Source organism: Equus caballus, chromosome 15 (genome assembly GCF_041296265.1).
Source record: "Equus caballus isolate H_3958 breed thoroughbred chromosome 15, TB-T2T, whole genome shotgun sequence".
Taxonomy (NCBI): domain Eukaryota; kingdom Metazoa; phylum Chordata; class Mammalia; order Perissodactyla; family Equidae; genus Equus; species Equus caballus.
This window is the reverse complement of record NC_091698.1, coordinates 100,068,561-100,096,448: the sequence shown is the minus strand read 5'-3', so window position 1 is coordinate 100,096,448 and position 27,888 is coordinate 100,068,561. Positions and strand designations below refer to the sequence as shown.

The 27,888-nt window shown below is 41.5% G+C and overlaps 1 protein-coding gene across 2 annotated transcripts in view; it reads right to left on the bottom strand.

Moving 5' to 3' along the window:
* Window positions 1-27,888, bottom strand: part of MBOAT2 (membrane bound O-acyltransferase domain containing 2) — a 126,113-nt gene that overhangs the window by 91,179 nt on the left and 7,046 nt on the right. The window contains exon 1 of one of the 2 annotated variants that reach the window (XM_067053793.2): window positions 9,914-10,040. The exons of the other annotated variant lie outside the window; for it this stretch is intronic. The gene's annotated coding sequence lies outside the window, so the exon portion shown is untranslated. Of the gene's footprint in view, window positions 1-9,913; window positions 10,041-27,888 lie in introns of those variants that run through there. 2 annotated transcript variants of the gene reach the window in all.

Genomic DNA, 27,888 nt, shown 5'->3' with positions numbered 1-27,888 from the left:
CCAGAACCTCATCACTGCTGCATCCAACCATCGGAAGGGCAACATGAGAGCATGGGAAAGACACACTTGTTTCTAAAGAGCCCGAGCCTGAAATGGGATGTGGATCACTGCCATTCATACTCCATGGGCAGAGCTAGTAACGAGCCCCACCATGCTGCAAGGCTGACTGGGAACTGTGGTCAGGCTGCGTGTCAGGAGAGGGAAAAAACTGACTTTTGATGAAGAGCCAGCAGTCTCTACCACACTTTAGTTATATTTCATATATTTTCCTGAATGGGTATTTCATAATAAAAAAAGGTAAAATGAAAAACTACCTCTATATCTGTCCAAGCAATCATGAATCTGCCCCAAGAAATAAATTCAAAATATTGCTTCACGTACATAACTAAATTAGGAAGGCAAGGCACGAAATTGATAATCAGTCAGTATTATGTTCTCTGTATGTCTACACCTTAAGTTTATTATGAGTATTTAAATCCATAAAAATCTTGAAATTGGAAATACCCTAAAAGATGAGCCAGTCCAGCCCCCAGTCCATACAGCATTTCCCTCAGAACCTGCCTGTAAACGGTCATCCATCTTCTCACTTCCAGAGACAGGTCGCTCACTACTTTGCAAGCCAATTTATTCCATTGTTGGAAACCACTAAATTTTAAAAAGTTCTTCCTGAGAGGGACCTAAACTCTGCCTGCTTGGAACTTCCATCAGTTGCATGCCACCACCGGGGCTCTGAACCCCAGCCCCGTCACACACCTCCTCAGGGACCATGGCACTATCAATTACCACTCTTTCTTCTGAATCTTCAACATCTTCCTCTCCTTTAGCCCCTCACCATTCCCTTCACACATGGACAGGCTTACGTCTCCACAATCTTTAAAAACACTCTCGTACAATTCTACCTCTCCAAATATCTAGCCATGCTTTCCCTTATAGGCAAGCTTCTGAAAGCAAGTACTCTGGTTTCTACCTTCACATATTCATCGGTCCCACAATGTGAATTAAGTGAGGACTGGGCACTCTGTCACTGACCCCACACCCCAACGGTGAGCCCACTGGTTTCCAACCTGGTTACTCCACTGATCCTGCTCTTTCCAAAGGCAACAGCACCATACTCACAGAGATTTTTCAGTTTTCATCTTCCCCCACCTCTCTCTAAGTGAATGACAGTGTTAACCACTAGAATGTTCTCTTCCTCATTTTGTGACATAATGCTCAGTTTCAGTGTCACTTCCTCTGAGAAGTCCTCCTTGCGATTCATCTGGCCTCTGTTAGCACCCAGGTCAAGTCAAGTGCCCTGTTCTGTGGTCCCACCGCACCCACACACTTACTAGACTTGTCCATCCTGTGCACTTCTCCGCATCCACCTCTACATTCCTCAGGAGGAATACAGAATCTGGTACACGATAAATACTCAAACTTTTTTTTTAAGGAACTGGCCGTATCTGTGTCCTCTGTAAGGACACAAAATAAGCCTAATCATCTTTCCACAAGGATAACTCCTTTGAAGATGCACAAACTTCTTTTCCACAGTAAGCCACAGCAATTCACCAAATGCCATTTGGAGAACAGCATTTCAGACTGTTCACCAACTTTGTTTGTCCAGTTCATTTATACACCACTCAGCAAAGAAAAACAGGTATTTCTCTGCTTTTGATATAACAATTTCTGAATCCTATACCACCAATATACAGTTTTCTTAAAGTCACAATTAGACCCTATTTTAACTATATTTAGAAGACAAACTATTGCTCAGGAATTTATTACTTTCTCTGACACCCACCAGAAATGTTAAAAGTCATTAAAAAGAATTCCAAATAAAAAGTTCTAAGGAAACATAATGGAAAAAAAAAAAAAAAGAACAAACAAAGTGTAGCTTAGTTAAATATTTTCTTTGGAGAACAGGGTAAGAAGAGAGTTCAGGTCCTCTTTCAAATGCATCCCTTCTCAGCGAGTGGGGAAACGGAACTTTCTCAGTACTCCCAAGGCTAATGGTTTTAAATATTCAAATTAAAGTCAAGAATTCTATAATATCTCAATGGTCCTGAGATATATAATATCTAAAAACAACCTTTAATAGACTGTTCCTCTTCTTTATAAAACTTAGCTAATAATCTTATAACAGTCCTAAATATTAAACAACATTCCTGCTCACAAATTATTGTTCTCAAATTGAAAAGCTATCATATACACCCGCTTTTCCAAATTGTGAATTGAAATAGTCTATCAGAAAACACAAAAATAAAACTTGATGGCTTTTTGTGTAGCAAGTAAGCATCAGATCCAATGTCACTTAGCAGAATATATCATATACAAATAAGAAGAAGGAAGGATTCGATACAGACTCAGAAGCAAAATACCACCTTCATTAACTTAAAACACTTAAAATTTTCTAATGATGAGTGGGAACATGAACAATCAAAAATAAGCATTAAACAAAGATTTCTACTTGAGGTTTAAATGTCTCACTGAATACACCAAAATAACTCCTGTTTGTAGTCTAGTTGGTTTTAATTCTCGGGGGGTTCTGAAAAGCTATGCAGAGCATCAGAAGCAGTACAGAACAACTGCAAGAAGATGATAAGGCAAAACAGTCAGGCAGCACACCGGGCTGTGGAATTCAACTGCTGTTAACTAGCAGTATGCTCTTAGATAACTTACTCTCTCTCTAAGATAACTTACTTACTATCTCCCCACTTCAGCTTAGAAAGCAACAGTCTTCATATAGACAAATAACAACCAGTTAGATAAAATGGAAAGAAAAATTGTTTAATATTTAGCAACAAGAAATATTAATAGCTAAAAATAATCTCAACATAATATGTACATGAAACAAATTTTAAAATGCCATGAGACGAGAACAAAAAGCACTTGAATAAACAGAAAGGTAACCATTCACCAATAGGAAGACTCAGATCATAAAAATGTTAATTTCTCCCTACAGTAATCATTAAGTCCAACACAATAAAAATGTGAATAGGCTTTTTAGAAAAGAAAAGGTTGATTTTAAAATTAATATAGAAATATATACAAGTGAGAAATTTATAATGAGGGTGGACTTCCTCTATTAATGAGAGTAAAGCAAAAAAATTTTTTTAAGCTAGAAGGAAGAACAAATGGACAGATCAATAAAATAGAATCAGAAGTCCAGAGATAGATTCAAATACATCATAGGTCTTTAGAATATGATAAAGGCAACATTTAAAAATGTTCTGAATATAACACAAATTCAGAAGGAAAAAAAGAAAATTAGATACAATTCCATTACATAAATATAAAAATTCCCTCGTGGCCAAACACCATAAGCAAAGTCAAAAGAGAAACAACAGACTGAAAAGGGATACTTACAAGTCATACAAGTCATACTACCCAAAACTAATTTCCTTAATATATATAAAGCTCCTACAGATCAGTAACAAAAAGAATCACAAAGCAATAGAAAAATGGGCAGATATATGCATGGTCAGTTCTCAGAAAAAAAATTACAAATGACTCATTCATATGAAAAGATGCCCAAACTCTGTAATAAGAGATGGAAATTAAAATCAGAATAAAGCAACATTTTCACCCATTCAATTGGTGAAATCAAAACCTTCAACAGCACACTGTATTGTCAGGTGTATAAGAGAAGAGGAACTCTGCAACACTGCTGGTGGAAGTGTATACTGACACGATGCTGATGGAGAAAAATCTGGCAATGTGGGAGATGATGTATTTACATATACAGTCATGTGTCACTTAAGGACGGGGATGCATTCTGACAAATGCGTTATTAGGCGACTCCATCATTACATGAACATCACAGAGTGCACTTACACGAACTAGATGGCATAGCCTACTGCACACCTAGGCTCTGTGGTACTGATATTATGGGACCACCGTCATGCATGAGGTCTGTCTCTAACTGAAACATCATTATTTGGCACATGACTACATTTAACAGGTATTACACCATTGCTATGACAGGAAAAAACCGGAAAAGACAGGGACTAGTAAGAGCATGGTACTTTAAATCAATGAATGCTAAACAGCATCAAAAAGAATGAGGCAGTCCTCTAAGTACTGAGATCAAACCATCTTCTAGACACCCTGCAGCAGCACACCTTTGTCCTTGCCAAGAGAAGTCTGACTTCGTTCAGTTACCAGGCAGCCACTTGCTTCAAGACAAGCCTGACCTTCCCTAGTCCCACGGGGTGAAGAGTAACTGGTCTCAGCCAGTCATTGCCAACAACTCATTCAGGACATGTACCTCTGTGCAATTCTGGTCGATGGGAAATGAAGCTGAGGGCTCCTGGGAAAGTCTTCCTCGCACATAAAAATGAACACAACAAAGATATGCAGGTTTTCCCTAAGGACTTAGCAATTTACACGATACACATTGAATGGGAAAGGCACCTGGGGGTCAGGTGGGGCACAGACCAAGAGGAATAAACAGGAAAGCAAAACAGAAAGACCTAAGGACCAGGCCTTCAGGGCATCGAGTTAACCAAACCTTGAAGCACGCTGTCTCTGGGTTTCCATGAGATGATAAACATCCCGTTGGGAAGATCTCTAGAAAGATACTCCAGTAACTGGTCACAATGGTTGTCATTCAGGGTAGAGGACAGGGGTAAAAGGGAGACTTAATACCCTACCTGTTTATTTTGCGTTTATTATCTGTCCCCAAATAAAGTTTTAAAAAGTGGTACATGCTTGTTTTCAAATCTCTAAACAAAAAACTGAGCACCAAGATTTAAGATAGTAATTATCTCACCTCCCTACACTGAATCTGCATTGCTAGTTTCATCGCACTAAATGCCCTGTACTGGCAGCCAGGTCTTAAAGGATACAATAAGCATTTCCAAACATGATTAGGCCACTGCCATTGAAAAACAGCTCTTTCAAGCACAAAGTCAACTCCACTATTGTCAGAACTAACTTTCGTAACGTAACACGAAACTTATTTAACTCAAGAACTACGACCTCCCGTAAGTAGTAAAAATAAATTCAAACCAAAAATCTGGGAAACTAGTTTTTATAAACCACCATAAAAATCCACAGATTATCCAAAAAGAATAACATTCTGCACAGAATTCAAATTGGATACATAAACTGAATTCTCTACTGCACCCTTATCTATCTCATCATTCTACCAAATCTGCCTCTTTCCTCTGAGGTCCCTATCTTAGTTAACGGGATCACTTCCACCCAGCTTCTCAACTAGAAACTATGGAAACTTTACTCATACTTCTGGGCTTCCAAAACACATTTTAAATTATTTCTATACAGCAGCTGTCACTTACTGGCCTATTATTCTGACTTTCCCTTTAGACTGTGAGCTTCTCAAGGCCTGCAAACAAATTTTACTCATCTATGAATTCCTACCCATCCTGGAGTGGAGTGCCTGTCTCTATCTGTGCTTTTAACTCACTGAAAGAAAAAGCAGAAAGAAAATCATGCCTCAAGAGCTTGCTTAAAATCAAGGAGAGGAAACTATTAACATAACAGCTCATATTTATCTTCCATCTTTCTTAGGGCCTTAAAACAGTACTAATTACTACAATTGGAAACTCCATAACCAGAAATAAAAAAATAAATATATAAGCATAAACATGCATTCTCTTCAACCTTCAGTAAACATTTATGTTTAAGTACAACAAACAATACAGAAATGATAGTTCTGCGCTCACAAAGCCTACAGGCGCGCAAGCAGACAGACAAATGAGGGATAACAATGACGGCTGCCGAGGAGGATGGCAGGGAGGACTGGTGTCATGAGAACACAAAGTGGAGGGACTTCTCTGGCATGCCTCTCGGAACCAAATCCTACCTCCTGAATTATATGCCAACTGCCTATCCTAATGCCACAAAAGCAAAACACACTGGGTTTAGCCAGCAAAGAACCCTGCTCTACCAGGACAGGCCTGTACCTTAGATACAACATTCTCTCCTCTTCCTTCCCAGACAACAGCAAGGCGAGAGCCCAGACATCCCATAACCTCCTACTCCAAGCTAAATTCGAAGTTGTTAAAAACAGCCAGACTCCCAGGGGTTTATTAACTGGCAGATCCTGAAGTGTATTCTCAGATCATCCAGAGAAACCAAAAAGCAGTAAGCTTTTCTAAATGCACCAAAACAAAATCAGAAAGCAAGTGATTTAATCAAGACCCCACAGAGATTAAAAGACATATCTTCTACCTATCAGCTTAATGAGAGCTTTTCTCACTTAATTTCAGTCTTAACCATCCGTGTAAAATTCCTATGAACTAAGAAGGAATTTATTTACATTTACCTGTGAAATTAAAAGATGCTAGATTCACTGCATCCACAACTGCTAAATTATCAAGCTCAAGCAAAGGCGCTCTACTGAAATTAATTTACTCCAAGCAAAACAAACTCACCATACACACATCCCAAAATATCACACAGAGCACAAAGGAAGGGTTGATGTGCTTCTTACCCACAACACTTGGCAGGCTGACTGTGACAATCACCAACAAGGAGCTCATCCCTGGACAGGACAAAGGGGGGACGAATACAAACACAAAGAACGATCGCCCCTTATATCAAGAGGGTTTGAAGAGTGTGTGTATGTGCGTGTATGTGTGTGTGCACCTCAATATTTGTTTCTTCGTGGTTAGGGACAATACTAGCAAATCAGAAGGCTTGCTGAAGGGAAAAAGTAAGGGGAGTCCAAATTCACAACAACTGGACAAACCGATGCTCGTATATCCATACAATAAAAAAGGATGAGCTATTGTGACACATACAAAAACACGCTGAATTTCAAAATAATTACACGGAGTGAAAGAACTGAGGAAAAAAGCAGAGCACCTACTGGACAATTCTATTTATACAAATTTCTAGAAAAAGCAGATTAGTGGTTTCCTGAGATGCAAGGCAGGGAGAAGCATGAGGCGACGGTATTCCTAAGGGGCACAAGCAGACTTCGGAGGTGACGGAGACGTGTGTTATATGTGTCACAATGACAGTTTTACGGAAGGATACATGTGTCGAAACATCCAATTTTGCACTTTAAATATGTACAGTTTACTGTGTGTCAATTTTACCTCAACAAAGTTGTTTAAAATTTTTTAAATAAAAATAAACTCACACTGACCATCACTTGGGTTTAACTGAAAACCTGACAATGTGACTGAGATTACCTTCACTTTTGAAAGGATATTTCATTTCAGCTATATATCAAGCTTTGTGGACAAGCAACTGTCAAGCGATTTTGGAATGAACACAGATGTAGGACAATTAATGCCTGTATTTCCTCCCTATTCATCATTTTCACGGTCTAACAAGCTAAACGCATTTTAGTGAACATTCCCATTTCTTTACTTCCTCCCAGACAGTCTGTGTGACTCAATAAATGTCTGATTTTCAGAAAGAAGGGAACTTAAAGACCGTCCAGTCCAACTTCCTCAGTTTAAAGACGTAAACTGACGATGCCACGCACTCCTGGGCAGTCATCTCTATGCTGCTGGCACCTAACTTTGTAATTTTTATCTTGACCTCTCCACTGAGCTCCAGTTTCACTTATTCAACTGCCCACTAACTCCTCACTTGGATGTCGAATAAGAATCTAAAACTCACTGTGGCCAAAAGGGCACTCTTGATCCCCTCCCTTCCTTCTTCCCCAAATTTACCCATCTCGGTAATGCACCGTCATGAACTCAGCTGCTCAACCAAAAGCCTAGCAATTACCCTTGACTACTACTTATTTATTACCTTCCAATGCATTCCTAAGTCCTTTTCGCTCTGTCTCCAAATTATATCTAGCATGCAGGCTCTAGCCCTCGTCTCCATCTCCATTGCCGCCATCATTTCTTGACTGGACAATTGGTAGACTTGACTACAAGGTCTCCCAATTTTCTCTCTTGCTTCTACAAGTCAGTTCCCACAATGCAAGCAGTCATGTGACCAGCTTTAAAATACTTTGGTAGACTGCCCATAATAATTAAAATATAATCTTAACTCCTTACTCTGTCCTCAGAGAACCAGAAGCCCACTAGCCTCATGTGCCACTATTTCTCTCACTGACTTCCTTTCAACCATACTGATCTTCTCTAACATGCCAAACTCATTTCCACCTCAAGGCCAAAGCCCTCTCACCCCCACCCCTGGAATGCACAAAATACAGATACTGCACCATTCACATCTGAACTCAAACACCACATCTTCAAAAGCTTTGCAGACCTCACAAGCTAAAGTAGCATCCCCAGGCGTCTTTTTTTTTTTTTTTTTATCATACATCTCATTTTACTGACCTTACAGTACTTATCACTACCTAAAATTATCTTATAAATTTGTTTACTTATCATATTTGTAATAAAATCCATTTAATTCATTCACTCATTCATTGCTGCTATGACTATCAGAAGCATTAGCCCAAATAAGAATAGTGACCTTTTCCTAATTTAACTTGAAAGCATTCATATCCAGGAGCCTAGGTGCTACTGGGTAAAAAGCACCCACCCTGAAAAAGAAAAAAAAAAAAGCCAATTTAACTGGCCCATTAATTTTACAAAGCTTCAAATTATACAAACAACTGACTGTTCCTCTGGGCTGCCTCATTATCATCAGATTTCAGATCACTACGATATCATCTTACAAATATGTGGATTTGATTTTGAAATTATACTGCCTCTTACCAAAAACAGAACACTTTTCAATAAGGATCATGCCAATATAAAAATATTAACTTTTAATGATTAGCTTGGGCTCTGAGACACCTTGCCTTAGGAATACTTAGCAATTAAGCACATATACAATACATCATCCAAATGAGCCAATGGAAGAATTTTTAATTTCTCACTTTTTTTTTAAGAACTTTTAAAGGTTTCAGACACTGCCACCAAAAAAGAATCACAACTGATCACTATGTCTCTTGATGTCACACATTGTAAATTATCCTAAAGTAAATAATTAAAATAATCATTAGAATGTGCATTTCATGAGAAAAGGGATTTTTGTCTATTCTGTTTACTGTCCCTCAGAACCTACTCCTGGTGTACGACCAGCACTGAATCAATATGTGTTGTTAAATACCTGTGGGCTCACCATTAGTTTTATCTTATTCATATCACCGTATTATTCAAATTTATGTGTAATCTCTTTTTCCTATTGCTTGATGCCATTTTTATATTAAGCATGAGCCACAAAGTAATTCTTTAATACAAATCACAAGTATTTGACTTCCAACCTATACAGTGACATGTGGTGAATCGATCACAGGAAATCAACATCGATCCTCTCACGGAGGGTGTGCCAAGGATGCACTGACTCCACTCCCAAACTCCTAACAAGAGCTTCCACTGTGGGGCTGGGGAGAGCCACAGTGGAGACCATCCGCACCTCCCAGATTATCAAATATTTACGCTACCGCTGAGGTGAATGTTAAGTAGCCCCAACAGCTGATAAAGTCGCCATAATGAAGTAATCAAAGGCAGCAATTACGAATCACAGAAAAGTAACTCAGTTTTGAGGCACGTCACAAAGTAAATATTACTAATGAAAGCTAAAACAGTCAAGTTTGTGAACAATTTACTTTAATAAGGTTATCCCCAAAACGTTACTCTTGCCCTCACATTTCTAAGAAAAAAGCAGTAGCGATGCGACTAGTGTGCTGGGAACTCCACGTAACACCGTGTACAGAAATGGGGATGTGTCTCATAAGAACGTCACAGCAGGCTGACAACTGCAGATCTGAAGTCAGCAGCTCATTATTACCTAATAAACCATAAATACAAATCCTTGGTCCAGCCTTGACCAAGTAATCTCTGGCATTTATGATCTCTCTCTGCCATAGTTTCTTAACAGGAAAATAAGAATAAAATCTGTATTGGTAGATTATGAAATGTACAAAGAAAAGTAAAACCAAACAAATATTACACACACTTCTGATCCTTTACTGACATGGTCCACCTACCTGGCCAGCTCGACCGAGGTGGGGCAGGTTCAGACCCTGGTAGGAGAGCTCCACTTATATAGCAGGTGCCTAGGACAGTCAAATACACAGCACAGAAAGCAGAATCGTGGTTACCAGGGACTGAGGGAAGGGGGAAATAGAGAGCTGTTATTTAATGGGTCTACAGTTCCCTAAAAATCAGTAAGAAAAAGACAAACTACTCAATTTAAAAATAGGCAAAAGACAGGAATAAGCACTTCACAGAAGAGGAAATACAAATGGCCAGAAACTATATGAAAACACACTAACCTTACTGTTTTCAGGGAAAATGAAAATTAAAATCACAAAATATCTTTTCATACCCAAAAGATTGGCCACAATTTATCAACCTGATAACAGGGCTACGTGCTCATGAGGATGTGGAACAAGAGAATTCTAATATACTGTTGGTGCAAGTGTATAACCACTTTCAAAAACAGTTTGGCATTATTTAGTAAAGGCAAAGATACAATCCCCATGACCATTAATTCCACCCCTAGGCAGACAAACCTTAAAGAAATTCTTGCATGTGTAACAAGGAGATGTGAACAAGAACGTTCAGCGTAGCACTGCTCATACAGTAAAAAACTGGAAACCACCCAAATGGCCTTGGACAGGAGAATACAAGTAAGTTACAGTATATTCACACCAGACAAGGGTGACAATGAAAAAACTGCAGCTACAGCTACCAATACAAATATATCTGGCAAACATAATATTGACTGAAAAAGCAAGACTCAGAAGAAAACATACAATATGAATAATTTACATAAAGGTCAAAAGTCAAAACGGAAAAACTAAACATGATGTTGTTTAAAGATACACACTTAATGTCAAGAGTAGCATTGGTCAAATGTAACGTAATTTTACGTGTAATTGCCAAATAGCCTTTAAATTTCCTATTATGGTTCCAAATAATATAAATGCTTCAGCCTCCCTATCTTCATTATCACAAGGAGAAGAATCAAGACGGGAAAGCCAGTCACCCCCACTGGTCACAGCAGAGGGATCAGAGTGTGAGCAGGAGGAAGCAGGAAGAGGCGCCAAGAGCCGGCATTCCCCTTGCAAAAAGAAGAAAGCCGGCAGCTACATCAAAACACAGCTTGTTCAGAGGCCTCCCACTCCTGACTGGCTTCCCTCTAAGGAAGATAAAATGTGATACACTGGTACACTGGCTGTCTTTGAGGCCCCCAAAATATATGTACACAGTTCCTCAGGGAAAACACTAAAACTTCCAATTTCTTTTCCTGATTGCTATAAGACATCCAAATCAAATTCTGAATTCTCCACTGCTCCACCGGCTGTATTACCTGGGACCTGAAGTCAGATACAGAAAGCCACTGATGCAGACAGAGCAATCACCTATGTTTTCTTCTTCTTTTTATTTGCAATGCTCTCAGAAAGGACATATTTCTTTGATTTTAATTTTTTTCATCAATCTGATCAAATTACCACAGGCTCTTTATTCTAGCAAACCCAATTTGTAGTCTGAAAGCACAATGGAATTCTTTAACTGAATCATGAGCCCTGCCCTATATCCTGAACTCCAGACTCACAATGCTCTACTCAACATTTCTACTTCAAAGTCTAACAGGCAGCTCAAATTGTTAACACAGCCAACAGAAAATCTTTCATATCCATCCCTTCCCATACTCCAAAAGCCACATCTCTTCTCGTTTCCCCCATCATTTGCCCAGTTGCTTAGGCCAAAAACCCAGGAGCAGGCATCACCCCTGACTCTTCTCTCTCTCACACCCACACTCAGTCCATCAGTAAGTCCCGTCAGCTCCACCTTCAAGCATACCCCAGGTGTGGCTCACCACCCCACTGTCACCACCACACTCCCCTGCTCTCACGGGCTCTACTCTCGTCCTCTACACACTACCAAGATCTTCTTAAAAGTAAATCAGGTTAGCTAATTCCTGGTTCAGCACATCTGGGGCTACCCCCATGTCTGAGCTGCTCAGAATGACTTCTTCCAGTGAGTACATGTGGAAAGCAGGGGTAAAGAAGAGAAACTTCCGTGAAGAACCCTAACAAACACCTCCTCAGCCAGGCGATCAGGATCAACATCAACAGTGATATGACGTCAAGTTGAAAGGACATACCCTCGATATGATGTGATGAAAACGACACAGCACCTCTGTGGTCTTCCTCCCAAACACCCATAAGCCCAGACTAGACTAATCATGAGAAAAAGATCAGACAAATCCCACTTGAGGAGCATTCTACAAAATCCCTGACAAGTACTCCTAGCAGCTGTCATCACCAAAAACAAAGAAAGTCTGAGAAACTGTCAGAGTCTAGAGGAACCTAAGGAAACACGATGACTAAACATAATGTGGGAAAATCCTGCATAGGATCCTAGATCACAAAAAGGACCTTGTCATGGACTACATATGTGCATCCCTAACAAATATTAGCGAAATGGACTGAATATTTGTATCCCTAAAATCTGTAACACTGAGGGCCTAATCCCCAATATGACGCAATTCAGAGACGGAGCCTTTGGGTGGTGACTATGTTTAGATGAGGGCATGAGGGTGGGGCCCTCGTGACGGGATTAGCACCCTTCTGAGAAGAGAGGTGAGAGAGCTCTCTCTCTCTCTTCCCCCCAAATACACACATACACACACACATACACACACAAGGAAAGGTCACGTGAACACACAGCAAAAAGGCAGCCATCTGCAAGCCAGGAAGAGAGATCTTACCAGAACCTGACCATGCTGGCACCCTAATCTCGGACTTCCAGCATCCAGAATCCTGAGAAAGAAGTGTCTGTTGTTTATGCCATTCGGTCTATGGTATTTTATTATGGCAGCTCAAGATAAATTAATACGGACCTTAAGTAAAAACTAAGAAAATCCAAGTAAAGTATGGAGTTCAGTTAATAATAATGTATCAATATTGGTCCCCTAGTTGTGATAAAGGACCACACTAACATAACATGTTAACAACAGGAAAAAGTGGACGGGGGTTATATGGGAGCTTTCTGTACCATCCTCACAACTCTGTAAATTTAAAACTGTTCTAAAATAAAAAATTTATTTTAACAAATCAAATGGCTTCCTATCCTATTTAGATTACAACCGAATTCCTGCCAATATCTTTCAACTCACCACCTAACACTGTGCACCCTGCTCGCTCTGGTCTACCAAGTTCACCTTCATGAGGGTTAGTTACTTGGGTTATGCATTACGTAAGTGTATATGCATTTGTCAAAACTGATCAAACCGTACACTTCAGATCTGTGCATTTCACTGTATGTAAGTTACACTTCAACAAACATTTTTAAAAACATACGATTATCAAAATAAGAAATTTGATGACATAAAAATTACCCTTGAACTTGGTGGCTTAAAACAACAACAACACATTTCTTTTGCTCTTGAATCTGCAATTTGAGCAGGGCTGCAGGGAGATCTCGTCCTTGCTCTGCTTGGCATAAACCTGGACTGAAATTATCTAAAGGCTCATTCACTCTGCCATCTGAGACCTTAGCTGGGGCTACAGGTTGAAACATCTACACACGACCTCTCTCTGTGCCCTGGGCTTCCTGACAACATGGTGGCTGGGTTCCAAGAACAAGCACTCTGAGAAAGAGAGAGACAGAGACAGACACAGAGCCACACACACCGAGGGAACCTGTGTCCTTCTAATGACCTAACCCCAGAAGTCACATAGCATCACTTCCACTATACTCTGTTAGTTGGAGCAATCACAAATCTGTCCAGGTTCAAAGGGAAGGGAAATAAATTCCACCTCTTGACAGGGAGTGACAAATCCTGGAAATCCTGCTGTGACTGTCTTTGGAAAATAAAATCTACCACAGGTTAGAATATAAAGTTGAGAGAAGTCTCCAAAAGACATGAGTAGCAAGAAAGAATATATAGAGACAGAATCCATCCAAGACGCCAATATCTAACAAATGAGAGTTACAGAAAGAAAACAACCATAACAAACAAAAGAGAGGGAAGAAGTTATCTAAGCTAAAGAACATGAGTCTTCAAATTGAAAGAACTTAACCAAGCATCCACATAGACACAATGTGAAATTTAAGATCATCAAGGAAAACAGAAGATCTTACCAATTTTCAGGAAAGAAAATCAGGTCAACTACATGGTTAAGAGAACTAAACTAGCGCCAGACTCCTCATAAGCAACACTATATGCTGACAAATAAGAGCCCAACGCCTTACAAGTTAGAAGGGAAAGTTATTTTCGACCAGAATTTCTATGAAGATATTTTCAAATGCATAAACACTCAGAAAGCTCACATTCCATGTACTCTTTCTTAGGAAGTTCCTTGGAGGTATGGTTCAGCAAAATAAAAGTCTACACTAAGAAACATGGCACAGGATTCAAAAAGCAATGAATTTGGCTCATATATGCAGTAAAAAGAAGCTGCAGAGTGACAACTGCACGGTAGGCTGATGGAGCAATCAATTCAGACTGGAGACAGAAAGTGAAAGGCTCCACAAGACAATTATCCAAGGAGAGAAAAATAAACTCTCCAAGTGGAGATGTCATCCCCAAGGATTTGCAATTTTTTTTTTTCCTTCTTCTTCTCCTCCCCCAAAGCCCCCAGTACATAGCTGTACATTCTAGTTGTAGGCCCTTCTGGTTGTGCTGTGTGGGACGCCGCCTCAGCATGGCCTGATGAGCGGTGCTAGATCCATGCCCAGGATCCAAACCAGTGAAACCCTGGGCCACAGGAGCAGAGTGTGCAAACCTAATCTCTCAGCCATGGGGTCAGCCCCTGGATTTCAAATTTAAGTCAGCAATATACTTTCCAAATTTCCAAAATAGGCAAATATCTTTAATTTTAATAATTAAAAAATTGTATATAAAGGAAATTTTAAAATAGCAAATTTAAAGGACACAAAACTATTTAGAAAAATGGTTTTAAAATTTGACTATTTCTCTGAAACTAAGTGTTTGGAAGTTTTTCTCCTCCTAAAAGAGAAACAACGACCATTAAAATCTTATGCTCCCCAGCACACAAAACAAAAGAAATAAGTTTCTATTTAACTGCCAACGAAAACTATCAGTTTTTAAGGGTTCCATTCTGTGACCTAGAAGAAGTAATTTACAAAACAAACTCATAATTCTAAAAAAGTGACCTCCTAACTGGTAAATCCACAAAAAAACAAAAAAAAACCTTCCGTTATATACTCTCACTCATTTCAGAAGCAACCACCTATCAAAAGCACTTATTTGTCCACGTGCACATCGCAGTGAGAGCCACAGAGCACAAGCGTCACCAGATCCGAGTTCCAGTCCAAGCCCTGCCGCTCACCAGCTGGGAGGACCTGGAGCACACGAATAGCGGCGCCACCACCGTCCACCCCTAACAAGAGCTTTGCGGCGCTATTGAGAGGAGCAATGGAGTAACATAAGACAGGACAAGGGACCTGCTCAAGCCCAGCACAGCCGGACTCACGCAGCGGAAGCTATTTCACACAATCTGCCCCTTCCTTTCCAAAAGATGATACACAGTAACTGCCATTTGCTGAGCAGCTACAATGTGCAAAGCATCTTACAGTCTCCATAAACCAAACAATGCTCTCAATAACCTGGGAAAATAGTTACGTTATCCCCATTTTAAAAATGAGGAAATGGGAGCTCAGGAAACTCAAGTAATTTGCCAGAGTCACAGGGCAGGGGAGCCAGAAGTGAAGCTGAGACCTAAACCAAAGATCACACTCAGTCTACTCTCCCTCAATTTACATGTGACTAATTTACAACAGTTTGGGGAGCGAATCATGAAAAATATTAATATTTTCCATTTACAAGTGCTATTTCTGGAATATGAGATTGAAACCGTCTAGCGTGTCCTGGGCCTTGTGCAGGCGGTGTGATCCAGGGACGCCGCCGAGGGGCCACGGGCTCCAGGGAAACCTCCCTCCACGGGGGAGCAAGGGGACCTCTGGGACGACGTCCACCCCTCCCCCAGGGCCACGAGACACTGCACTCGTCCAGACTTTGAGACCACACCTGAACTTGGGTGTTTGCCAAATGACATTTTAATTTGCAAGTGAAATCATGACTGGAAAAGACCAGGGAAGCCCCGGGACAAAGAAAGAGAAAGGCTGTCTCCGTCAGAATTAAAATAAGTAATAATCTCCATACTGGAGGGGGAGTGCTGCCTGACTACAGCTTTCACCCTTGTCACCACGTGCAGTCAGGAGAATACGTGACAACGCCGTCAGAGCATGGAAACTGATCAAATCAGAGCAACACTGAGGACCACAGGAGCTCAGACTCAAGGATGCCTAACAGAGAAGACCGACAGGATTCGCTAACGACTGTCTGTTAAGGATGCGCTGTGGCCTGGGACCTACAATCTTTTTAAATTTTGTGAATATATATTATATACACTTTTCCATAAAATATTCACTTACTGGTCACATTAATGAGATACATCCGAAAAAGACTTCACTATATTTTTTTCAATGTTAATTTCTCAGTACTTTGTCTTTACTTTTTAATTAAAAAACACATTCTGATATTAACATTTATAAATTATCCACTGCTCTGCAAGAGCCTAACTTCTTTACCACAACCTACTAAAGAGAAAAACACAGTCAACCCCAGATAGAATGAAATGCTCAGAGTGCGTGTTATTCTGTTTAGCTAGGTTCTCTGATTAAGCAGAAATTATTTTAACCACTACTGTGAAAACCCTTAAATATATACATATTAGTCCACTTTGCTTCCTTAGTGTTTACTTTTTCATATCTCCTCCTTGGTCTAAAAAGAATTTAAAGCCAATTCCTTTTTTCTGACTCCAAAACCCACATTCTTTCCATATGCCATTCTTCTCAAACAAATACCTATTCACTGACTGCTATGAGCCAACACTGGCTAGTCTAGCACTGGAGGGTCCAGAGATAATGAACAGTTCCTTCTTCCAAGAGCTTACAATCCAGTCTGGTGAGTAAATAGAAAAAACAAACCTATTACAGCCTGTGATGGTAACTGCTACAAGCAATGACAGACACAGGTGTTACAGCAATAATGGCTAATGGCCATGCAGCACTCACCACGTCCCAAAGCCTTGACAGAGAAAACACCCTACGAAAGTCCTCACCGCAATAAGTCCTACCTGTTAGGGGGACCCGTGCCCCTGCCTTGGGCCTCGCGTTTCTTCCAGGATAATGCTCCCGTCCTCCCCCTCGACCCACCAAAGGAGCAACTTCACTAAAGCTTCCGGGCTTGCTTAAGACCTGCCAGCCTACTGCCAGCTTCACGACATGGGGAGTTTAGCAGGGAAGCTGTGTCCTTCTGGGGGAACCTGCAGACACCCAGCTCTGCCTGTGCTGGGTGGGCCAAATTTAGTCAGGAGTAAAGGACCAGGAACTCCGTGTGGCAGCACATCTAAGTCACATCCTGCAATCCAGCTTTCATCAGTAAGGCTGACAATTCGATCCATGTCTGACTCTTCAATTTGGCGAGGGAGAGTTATCAATTACTAGAACCCTAAAACTCCAACATTCCCGTCTTCTCTATTTTACACATGAGGGCACTGAGGCTTCCACAGCTTAGAGAGGGTAAGTGACTAGTTCCAGGATTCCTACCCAAAAAGCAGCACTATCACCATCTGAAACCACTGCCTCCCAAAAAGAGAAAAATAAGTTCCCAAACTGATAACGCATTAATCTTAAGTTAAAATTCCAAAACGAGGGGCTGGCCCTGTGGCCTCCACTTGGGCGGCCCGGGTTCAGTTCCCAAGCACAGAACCACACCACTGGTTGGCGGCCTTACTGTGGTGGCAGCCCATATACAAAAGAGAGGAAGACTGGCACAGATGTTAACTCAAGGTGAATCTTCCTCAACAAAAAGGAAAAGAAAAATTCCAAAAGGGAACTAGAAGTTAATGCCAAAACAGGTCATTTGTTCTCTCATTTGCTGCTGATAAATCATATTCAGTTAGCTTTAAGAAACGAAACCTAGGGGCCGGCCCCGTGGCCGAGTGGTCACGTTCGTGCGCTCCACTTCGGCGGCCCAAGGTTTTGCCGGTTTGAATCCTGGGTACGGACATGGCACCGCTCATCAAGCCATGGGGAGGCGGCGTCCCATATGCCACAACTAAAAATACACAGCTATGTACCGGGAAGCTTTGGGGAGAAAAAGGAAAAATAAAATCTTAAAAAAAAAAAAAAAAGAAACGAAACCTAAAAACGTATATAATCATCAAGTTCACAGTTCATTAATAGATATTTACTGAGCACTCTTCCAGGCACTAGACCTTAGTCAGTGAAACAAACAAAGTCCTTGCTCTCATGGAGAATACTTAGAGAGAGAAACAGACAATAAACAAATGAATAGATAATGTCAAACGTATAAATTAACGTAAAGTCAATGTTTTTAAATAACAGACAGAAAGAGTCAAATGACAGGAGGCTCTCTCCTCAGATGCCGAGGTCACAGCAGGCCTCCTTTAGAAGGCCTTGAGCAGCGTCATATGAAGTGAGGGAGTGAGCCACAAGTGCAAAGGCCCTGAGGTGGACCGTGCTTAAAATACTCAAAACTGGAGGAGGCCAGTGCACACGACACAGAAAAGACAAGAAATTGCAGGAAGTGAGGTTAAAGAGGGTGGCAGGGCCAAAGCAGGGTGGGACTACGGTTCTACGCTAAGTGAGAAGAGAACTCCCAGACGGCTCTGAGCTGGGAAGGGACATATGATTTGCACTAAATGTCCATCTTCTCTCTCTGTAATATACTTCCTGAAGTAATATGACAAGTTTTAAGTAATTTTATTGGGATTCTAATGGTTTATAACATTGTGTTATTTCGAGCATACATTATTGTTTATCAATTCGTGAATACACTTCATCATGCTTATGACAATTTCCTGTTTCTTCTTCACCTACAGGCAGAGAAATCAAGGAAGTGTGGAGTTTTCCCTGTTATTCTCAGAAACATGAGGTAAGCTGTGCTAAAAGGAGGAGGAAGGAAAAATGGGCGTGTCTGCTCAATTAACCATGACCCCTTGCTAGCAGTGGCTTAGGGCAACCTTTGGTTATAAGGCAGGCAGATAGCACCAAGAGGGTGTGCAGGGAGCAGACACTCAGCCTCCAGCATCCCTAACAGTACCATCCCACCCACGACTGGTGTGGATCCTTTCCATGTTCGGTCTAACTCCCTCAGACAAGAGAGCACATCCCCTGGCCGTGAGCTGACACTCACCTGAGCTGGGGAGTTCTGGTGACTTTCCTACACACAAACACTGAGGAAGAACAAGAAAAGGTAACTTCTAAAGGTGTAGGTATGAAGAAACAGAAGAAGTGAAAACATAATTTAAAATATCAAAGGAGAACATAAACTGTAATAAGAGAAAGAGGAAAGTTCTAATAATTGTTTAAAAAACACTGATTTTGCATGTTTTTCAGACTCTAAAGGTCTGTTTTCCTAAGGAAAGATTCGCCCTGAGCTAACATCTGTTGCCAATCTCTCTCTCTCTCTCTCAACCTCCCTCCCTCCCCAAAGTCCCAGTACACAGTTGTATATTCTAGCTGCAGGTCCTTCTAGTTCGATGAGAGGCGCAGCCACAGCATGGCTACTGAGAGATGGGTTGTGTGGTTCCACAACAGGGAATTGAACCCAAGAACCAAAGCAGAGCGTGCACAACTTTAACCACTAGGCCATCAAGGCTGGCTCCCTATCATCATTTCTGATCAGCGAAAAACACCAAAAATACAAACAATGCACATCATTTATGCTTATTGTTCATATATGAATGTTAACCTGCAAATATATACAGACAAGCATTCTATATTTAACTTGGAGTGAAATCACCTTATATGATTTATATATCAACAGTCTATCAGTTAAAATGTAAATACATGTTTGTTATTATAAGAGTAAAATGCTGTTATAACTGATGAGCAGGAAAACTATTAATAGGAAAACAGATGAGTTAACATGAGTATTGAAAAAAGTTCATTTATATGACAACACTAGGAAGAACACTGTATATACTATGAGCCAAATGTTTATAAATCTTTTAAAAAGTCAGCAAGAGATAAGGTTATTTTATAATTGTATTACTTGGTAAATTGTTTAGTGTACTAACATAAGACAGAATAACCTTTAAGAACAGTATTCGATTGTTAGTTATTTAGTTCTGTTTAAGTCATGAAAAATGACTTTTTTAAATGAAAAAGCTATATTTGGGAATTCTAACCTTTAAGAACAGTATTCGATTGTTAGTTATTTAGTTCTGTTTAAGTCATGAAAAATGACCTTTTTAAATGAAAAAGCTCTATTTGGGAATTCTACACATCTTGTGTGAATGAATTAAAAGCAGAATAATTAGCTCTGCCATCTCAATTGCACAAGAAGAAAAAATCCTAAACACACACACAGTAATATCCATAATGAGTCACACAAACATAATAAAAACAGATAAGGAGTAAGGAAAAAAAAGGAAAGAGTTAAAGAGAACTGGGGTATCCAAAACACGTTTTGTTCTCATTAATTAAACCTGAAATGAACAGTTTTCATAAGAATGTCTTAAGAAGAGAATTCCTATTGTTAGACTCTACAGAGAGAAATAAATGTTTGCAGAAATAATTAGAGGACAGTGTCGATAAATTTTCAGGAGTTGAAGACAAAGAAATTTTTGACATTCACCTGAATTATAATCAGTTTTAACTTAATGTTGATTTTAGCACTTAGCCATTAGACCTCTGATCAAAAATGTCATTTCACAGACCCCTATTTAAGTGCAATCTTAGATAATACACTTCCAGTATTTCATCCGTGTTCTTCAGTTGTGCTCTTTTTTTCATACCTTAACACATCATCAGGCAGCTGAGAAGAGAGTCCACTGAGTCTAGGAAGTGGTATTTGGGGCCTGCCTAGGGGTTTCTATCACTGTCTCAACCGTATTATTTATAAGAACATGCTTAGTACTAAATCAGTAATTTTATTTTTATTTTTAATTATATTAGTAAATAGAGACAAAAAGCAATAAATCTTCAAACCAGTGTGCCAGCACTGCAATACTCTAAAGAGAGCAACAATCAAACTGAGCTTTCAGATGCGGGGCTCGCCATCCTCAGAGAGCTAGGAATGCTCACACATAAGCCCAGGAATCCCATATTAGAAGATTTAAGGGTATTGATACCTAATTTATTAAAGTGCAGTTGTTCGTAAGCCAACCATGTGAAAAAAGAACAGAATGTCTCCAACGACCTAAAAGGTGACCATGAAGAAGTGAGCTTAATCGGATCGCTTCTGGACTATTCCAGAGAGTTTGTGAGCCCCAAGATTACAGACTCTCTAACTACAGCTATCCAAAAATGGACTGGCCACCCTAATAAAGGGAGCAAGCTCTCCATCTCAAAAGTGTTTAAGCAGAAGCCAGATGACCATCCACCAGAGATTTCCCAGAGAAGATTCACCCAAGGCGCAGTAACAGTGATGGCTAACATTTAGAGAGCGCTTACTCTGCACTAGGCTCTGTGAAACAGATAAACCAAGGCTCAAGCGACCGACATAGCTGAGACACTACGCGGCAGAACCACAACTTAAGGCAAGCTGACTCCTAAACATGAAACTGGGTTGATTGTTAATCAGCTGGATGATCACGCCCTGCCCATCTACCCTCTAACCGCTGCAATACCAGGCCTCCCCTTTACAAAGCCCGGCCATCAATCAATATTTACTGAAGGAGTGAGCCTGCCCCTCCTTTCCTTTGCAAACATTGTTTCCTCAACTACAAGTTGCACTTCTGTTCTGGGATGCCAAGAAAATGTATCCTTCAAGATTTTAGCTCAGAAGTTACCTTGCCCTGAGCATTCCAACCCGGAGTTAACAGTAGTTTTTCCCAAGATGATTCCAGAATGTGGTGCAGCCTGCCCTGCTCTCCCACCATAAAAGAACTGTAGCTGGGCATGGCTGCCCAGATAAGCGACATTTACTAGCCCCCACCCATCTCCTTGCTGTGACCTGTGGCCATGTGACAAAGCTCTAACAAAAGGCATGTGAGTCAAAGTGCTATCTATGTATGTGCTACTTCTAGCCAACAAATGCGACCGTAAGGGTTCTTTCCCCTTCTTTTCTGCTGGATGACTGGAACCCTCCAAGTTCTCACAGTACGGCCGCAGACCAGCAGCAGTAAGGTCACTCGTGAACCTCTTACACCTGAGAATGATCGGGCCCCAACCAGACCTACTGAGTCAGAAACCCCAGGTGCAGGGCCCTCTGAGTTTCAACAAGTGCTGCAGGGGACTCCCACACAACCTCAAGCTCAAGGACCACCGCCCTAAGCAAACTAGCCTCAACCAGGCTGATAACAAGGTTCCCAGGAACCAGGGAAATGTGCTGGAAGGAACACAAGCCTCTGGATGACCAGGCAGAGCAGAACTATCCACCAATCTGGGCCATTTACATCAAAACTGTTATGTGAAAGCAATAACCCTCTATTATCTTTACGTCACTGTCTCATGTTTGGGACGCTTGTTGCAGCAGCCTCATCCAAACCAATTCCAACATCTCTCTCTCCTGACACTCATTCACAGGCTGTAAATATTTGTCAGTCTTTCTCTTCCCAGTAGACTAGAAGCTCAGAGCCCCAACCAGCTCTTACTCATCTCTGCATCTCTCCAGGACCTAAGAAAACCCCTGGCCTGTACTACACACTCAATAAACAACGACATCTACTTATCCCCTTCTATCTTTACACCAAAATGATAAATTCTAACATCTAAAGTGACACCAATAACCCAGTAACTTTCCTTTTATAAAAATCTTCTAAAAGCACCAACATTCACTACAGCCTAAAACTTTCCAATTCTGCAATGATTCTCAAACGATGCCAATTTGTCCAAGGTTTGCCTTCTACACTATTGCTACCCAGTCCAGTCCATTCCCAGTTTCAGAGAAGGGTCTTGATTTTGATCACAGTCCATCTTCCTTGCTGTATTAACATACAGTAACACACAAAACAGTTGGCTTCCCTCTTCTGTACTCGCCCTGCTGCACACTGTTTACTGTCCAACATACAGATGGCTAATCTACTTGCTAACCCACGTTACCGACTTGGCCAAGGCACAGTGATCTGTACTGCCCTTCTCCACCATTTTACAAGAGCTAAAATTCCAATATCATATATTTACCAAATCTGGAGTTGGTGCCAAAACAGGGAAAACTCGTTTAGTATTTTCTTTATTTTCCAGAGGTTCCTGTTTCCAATAAATCACTACAAACAGGAAAACAAGCCAAGAGCAGCCTTCTGGCACTATTCCAATCATTTTGTCTTTGCTGAAATGGTCCCAACATCCTTTTGTCTTTAATATTCCGAGCAGGACTGTTTAAAAATCTACTCAAGTGTTTCCTACCAAATGCCATATTCCTAACAAAGTTACTTTATAAATTACTCTATACTCCTATGTGGTAAAATTCTGAATTGATGCCAAAAACCTTCTTGGAACAGAATAGTTCTCCATAATTTATATCTCCTGTACCTTAAAAAAGAAACCTAACTCTTTAGAAATGAATCCTCCAATCCATATAGAAAATTCTAACAAATATACAGTTTGACAATACCCAAAATTCTACTCTTCAATTTTGATTACTTTATCAGAATTTTCATTCAAATCAAATGGAAAGCTGAAGCTCAATGTTGTGATGCCAAATATACCAAGATTTTCCTTTACTATGTGGCTTTAAAAGTATTTTCTGGGAACAGAAGGAGAAGACATGACTAGTCTCATGCTACAGGAAAGGTACAGGGACCACATTATAGCAAGATTATAATCTTAGACTAAGGACCCCTTAACTATCCCCAACGAAACCAAGTACTAGCTAAGGGGACCTCCACCCTGCCCTCTACCTTCATCCTCTTGGCTCTGTGCAGACACCAAAAATCTTCGTCACTTCTATTCTTGGTAAGCAGCTAACATGAACAGCTGCGCGAGTCCTAGCATTAGAAAAGGCATGCTCACACTCACAGTGCGGCACACTGTAGATCAAGCCTAAACTCCAAACCCTGAACAGTCATCACAAGACAAAACATTCCAGCCAAAATTCAATATACACTCTAAAAAAACTGAAAAACTGATAGGGGCTTATAAGGCACACAAGACCTTCCCGAGTATTACTTTATTCTCTACCAGCCACATTTTTTTTTTGTCATACCCCACAAAACAGCCCTAACAACTTAGACCAATTAATAATTATAATACTGGATCTACAAAAAGAATAAATGATGGTGTGAAGTTCCAACCTTTCCACTTTAACGGGATTGTACCTGTCAAGATTATCTCCAAGATGTGATGCACTCCAAATGAAAAGAACTAGTAAGATAAAATTTAATTTGAAATTCTCTTGGCCAATCTAAGGATGAAATTACTAAGTGATGAAATATAAGAACTGCATCTTCAACGACTGCACGGCATGGTTCCCGAGCCTTCTGGAGCCCTGACTGTCCTGCTACGGTCACACTCTGGTCTGTCAATGTCCCTTTGAAGTCTCAGAACAAGACAGTGTACTTTCGATTGGACTGACCACCATCAACTACAATAGAAAGTGCTACCTACTTCCTGATGGCCAATAAGCTAAATGTGGCCCAGGTGTGTTGTTTGGGCTCAAAAGAAGAAAACAAGCAAATTTTAGTCAAAATTTTAAAAATCATATTTTTGCAAAAAGTCCAGAACTCCAGCTTCCCTTGAAAAATCAGCTTTGGTAACCATGAGCAAAAGTGAATGGGGGTTTTCCTTTCAGGCTGGGCCTGGGCTTTCCAGATGGCCATGCTGCCCACACCTCAGAAATGGCTGCACCTACATTTACACTCAGTTATGCTCCTTGGCTGGTAGCCTCCAGACGCTTGAATCTGGAATTGATGTTGGCATTAACTACACCGCCTAACCCATGACCTAGCCAGCTAAACACCACCTTATAATCAACAAAAACTCCCAGGGTTTATCCACAAAATGTAATGCTGGTCTCAGGCAACTCTCCTTCCAGACAATTCACTTCTAGAACTTCAGTACAGATCTTTACATTCATCTTTGAAATTTAATATTGTTAAATTAGATGCACCCAATTCAATCACTATTCACTGAGCACCCAGGCGACGGCGGTTTTGAAACCAGCGGTTCCGCCGAAGGCAGGCCTCTCTCTCCATTCAGTTTTAACAAAGTGAGTTTCACCTGAACGTCTTTCATGTGTTACAGTTCTACCTATAATTCGGTTTCAAAAAGAAAATGAAAACATTCAGAATTTTTTGTTTGTATGAGCAGGGAGCGATTTATTTTAAAATACATGTAACTGAGTAACTTAAATATATATAAAATTATTTATTATCTACAACTCTGACCTTCCACAATCACCTAGTTTGGCACAGAAAACCTCTAAAAACTAAAAAAGTTTCTATGGAATTATGGGTTAAAACAGAAAGTATGCTACATTTCTGTCCGATTGCCAGACAGGAGCCAGGCGAGCGGGTCAGCGGCCTGGGCCTGTATGGAAGAGTGAGATCCACCTGGCTGGCAGTCGGGGGAGGCCCCTGGCTTCCTCACTCCACCAGGACACTGGCCGCTGGGGAGGACCTGCTGATGACACCTGCAGCTGGCCCGAAGCCAGGCTTCCCCGGGACTGGCTTTTTGGGGGATGTGGGGGGGATATCCCAAAGGAGCCCTTTTGGAGGGTCCCGCTAAAAGGTGAGAGGGGAGAGGGTCGGGCAGTAAAAGCAGCAGCCCTTTGTTCTTTCTGGATCCAGACAATTACGCACTCTGAAGGCTTCTTTTGTCTGAATCTCTCAATAATGATGCTGATAAAGCTTCTCTTTCCAATCGCCCGTTATCACCTGACACTGTAATCATCTAGCTGAGAACACTGACACCTCTCATAGTTACCGTTATTTCCGTTTGAATAATCAGTCACATTCCCCCAAAATTCTTCAAGGCTTTGCACATCTCCTTTTAAGAAACCCTGTTGAAACAAAGTCAGCCATAAAGGTTTGCGTGGCTTCCGTCTAACTCCCGGAGACCTGCTGTGCAGTCCGTGGTGGGCCTCGCGACACGGGCCCCAGACTCGCAGGGCTACGCCACTAGGAAGAGGCACAGAGGGACCAGCTGGAGGAGCTGCAGGCTCAGGGTGACCTGGACCCGATCTGGGGAGCTCGGCCAGCTGAGCTGCAAAGACCAGGAAGCACCTCATCCAGGGAAGGGTCACCATTGATTTCCCGGCCTCACAGACTGCCGTCCAGCCCGGGAGGGGTGAGTGCCAATGAAAGACAGTGAACAAGGGAAGTGCTCCCAGGAAGAGGACTCCTGAGAGCCGAGCACTCGCCCCGGGACCTCCACGCTGAGCTCAGCCCTGCCTCCTAGTAACTGTTGTTTTGAAGAAGTCTAGAAATCACTGCATGAGCCTGCAGCCACTTTCTTCTTTGTCTCCCGTGTGTCCAGCACACTGTCTGGCACACATTAGACACTCAAATAGTTGCAAAACGGGTCACTGAAAATGCACTGAAGGACTCTGAAGAACCTGAGGGACAGGCTTTCCTGTACAGTACTGTCCCCCAAAACCCCTGGAGGAGCACCTCAGTTGTGAGTAACACCCAGCACCAGCTGCGCTTTCACTGTGTGCTCTGCCCTGCACGCGCACTAGCCCCTTAATGCCACTCACACCCCATGAGGCGGGGCCCACCCTCTGCCCTATTCCAGAGACCAGGGAACTGAAGCTCACAAAAGATCAGCCAGTGCTAAGACTACACAGCTAATAAGCGGTGACCACCACTGGAGCCAGTCTATGCTCCTCCCCACACAAGTCCTGCTGGCTGCAAACACACTCTGTGCCAATGCTGGTCCCAAGCATCAGGGACACAAACATGAGTAAGAGAAGGCTTCTATTCTTAAGGAACTTATAGCTTGGCAGGGAGACCTGTAAAGTAAGTGCTACAGGTGCTGTCAGAGCAGGTTCAAGCAGGAGAGGGGCACGAGGCAAGTGCTTGGGAGGCCCTTACAACAAGGATGGCCAAGTCACTGGGAACCAAAGGGGGATTCTCATACCACTACTTGCTAGAGTTGGAAGGATACTCACATTTGACAGGTAGCCAGTGGACGCGAGCAAAGACCCCAAAAATGCGCCAGTTAATTCCTTCCTAAGAAAGACAGATCTAGCTGACACTGGGTTTTTGCTTTGCAGAAGCGGGAGAGGCTGGTGGAATCCAGAGCTAAGGAGAGAGGTTGAGCAGGACAACTAGATGGCTGGCTGCTCTCAGAGCTTCCCCCACGGTGCCTGCCTCCGCACAGAAAGGCTGCAGAGGTTAGGAGACGGCTCCTTGAAGGGGCTCCACCTGTATGCCGGCGGCCCCAGGCAGAAGCTTTCTACTTACTTCCAGTCTGTGTGTGTATTATACACACAATAGAGGCCAAAAACGAGCGTCAAGTGACTGGACAGGATGGGAGAGATCTTAAAAAGCTTCATCAAGGAGCTGCAACTTAGGCTTCAGCTAAATATTGAAAAACATGGGTTTGCTGGGTCAAAAAAGTGTGGAGGGGATTTCAGGCAAAGGAGATAGCTTATTCAAAGGCATGCAGTAAAAGAAACTTTAAGCAACTGAGTATGCAAGTACTTTAAGCATCGGCAGACTGGGAGTTGATTCCAGCTCTACCACTTCTGTATGCACGGCTTTGGGCAATGCACTGCTCCTGTCTGGAGAGAGTCCGAGCGTGTGTGAGGGGTGGTCTGAATAACAAAAAAGAAGCTGGCAGCTTCTCCTTTAGGCCAGTGGTTCTCCGAGGCAAGCATGCAGTAAGAATCCAGTAGAGCAGGGCCTCTCACATTCAGGAAGGACCCCAAATTTAGACTTCTGACGTTTTCTACACATGAGGTTATAAAGTCACCAGAGATACAATGACAGGATTGGAAGGAGACATATATATCATTCAACTAAAAACTTGTCCCATCTCAAGGCCATACTGCCTAGAGTGCACTATGGAT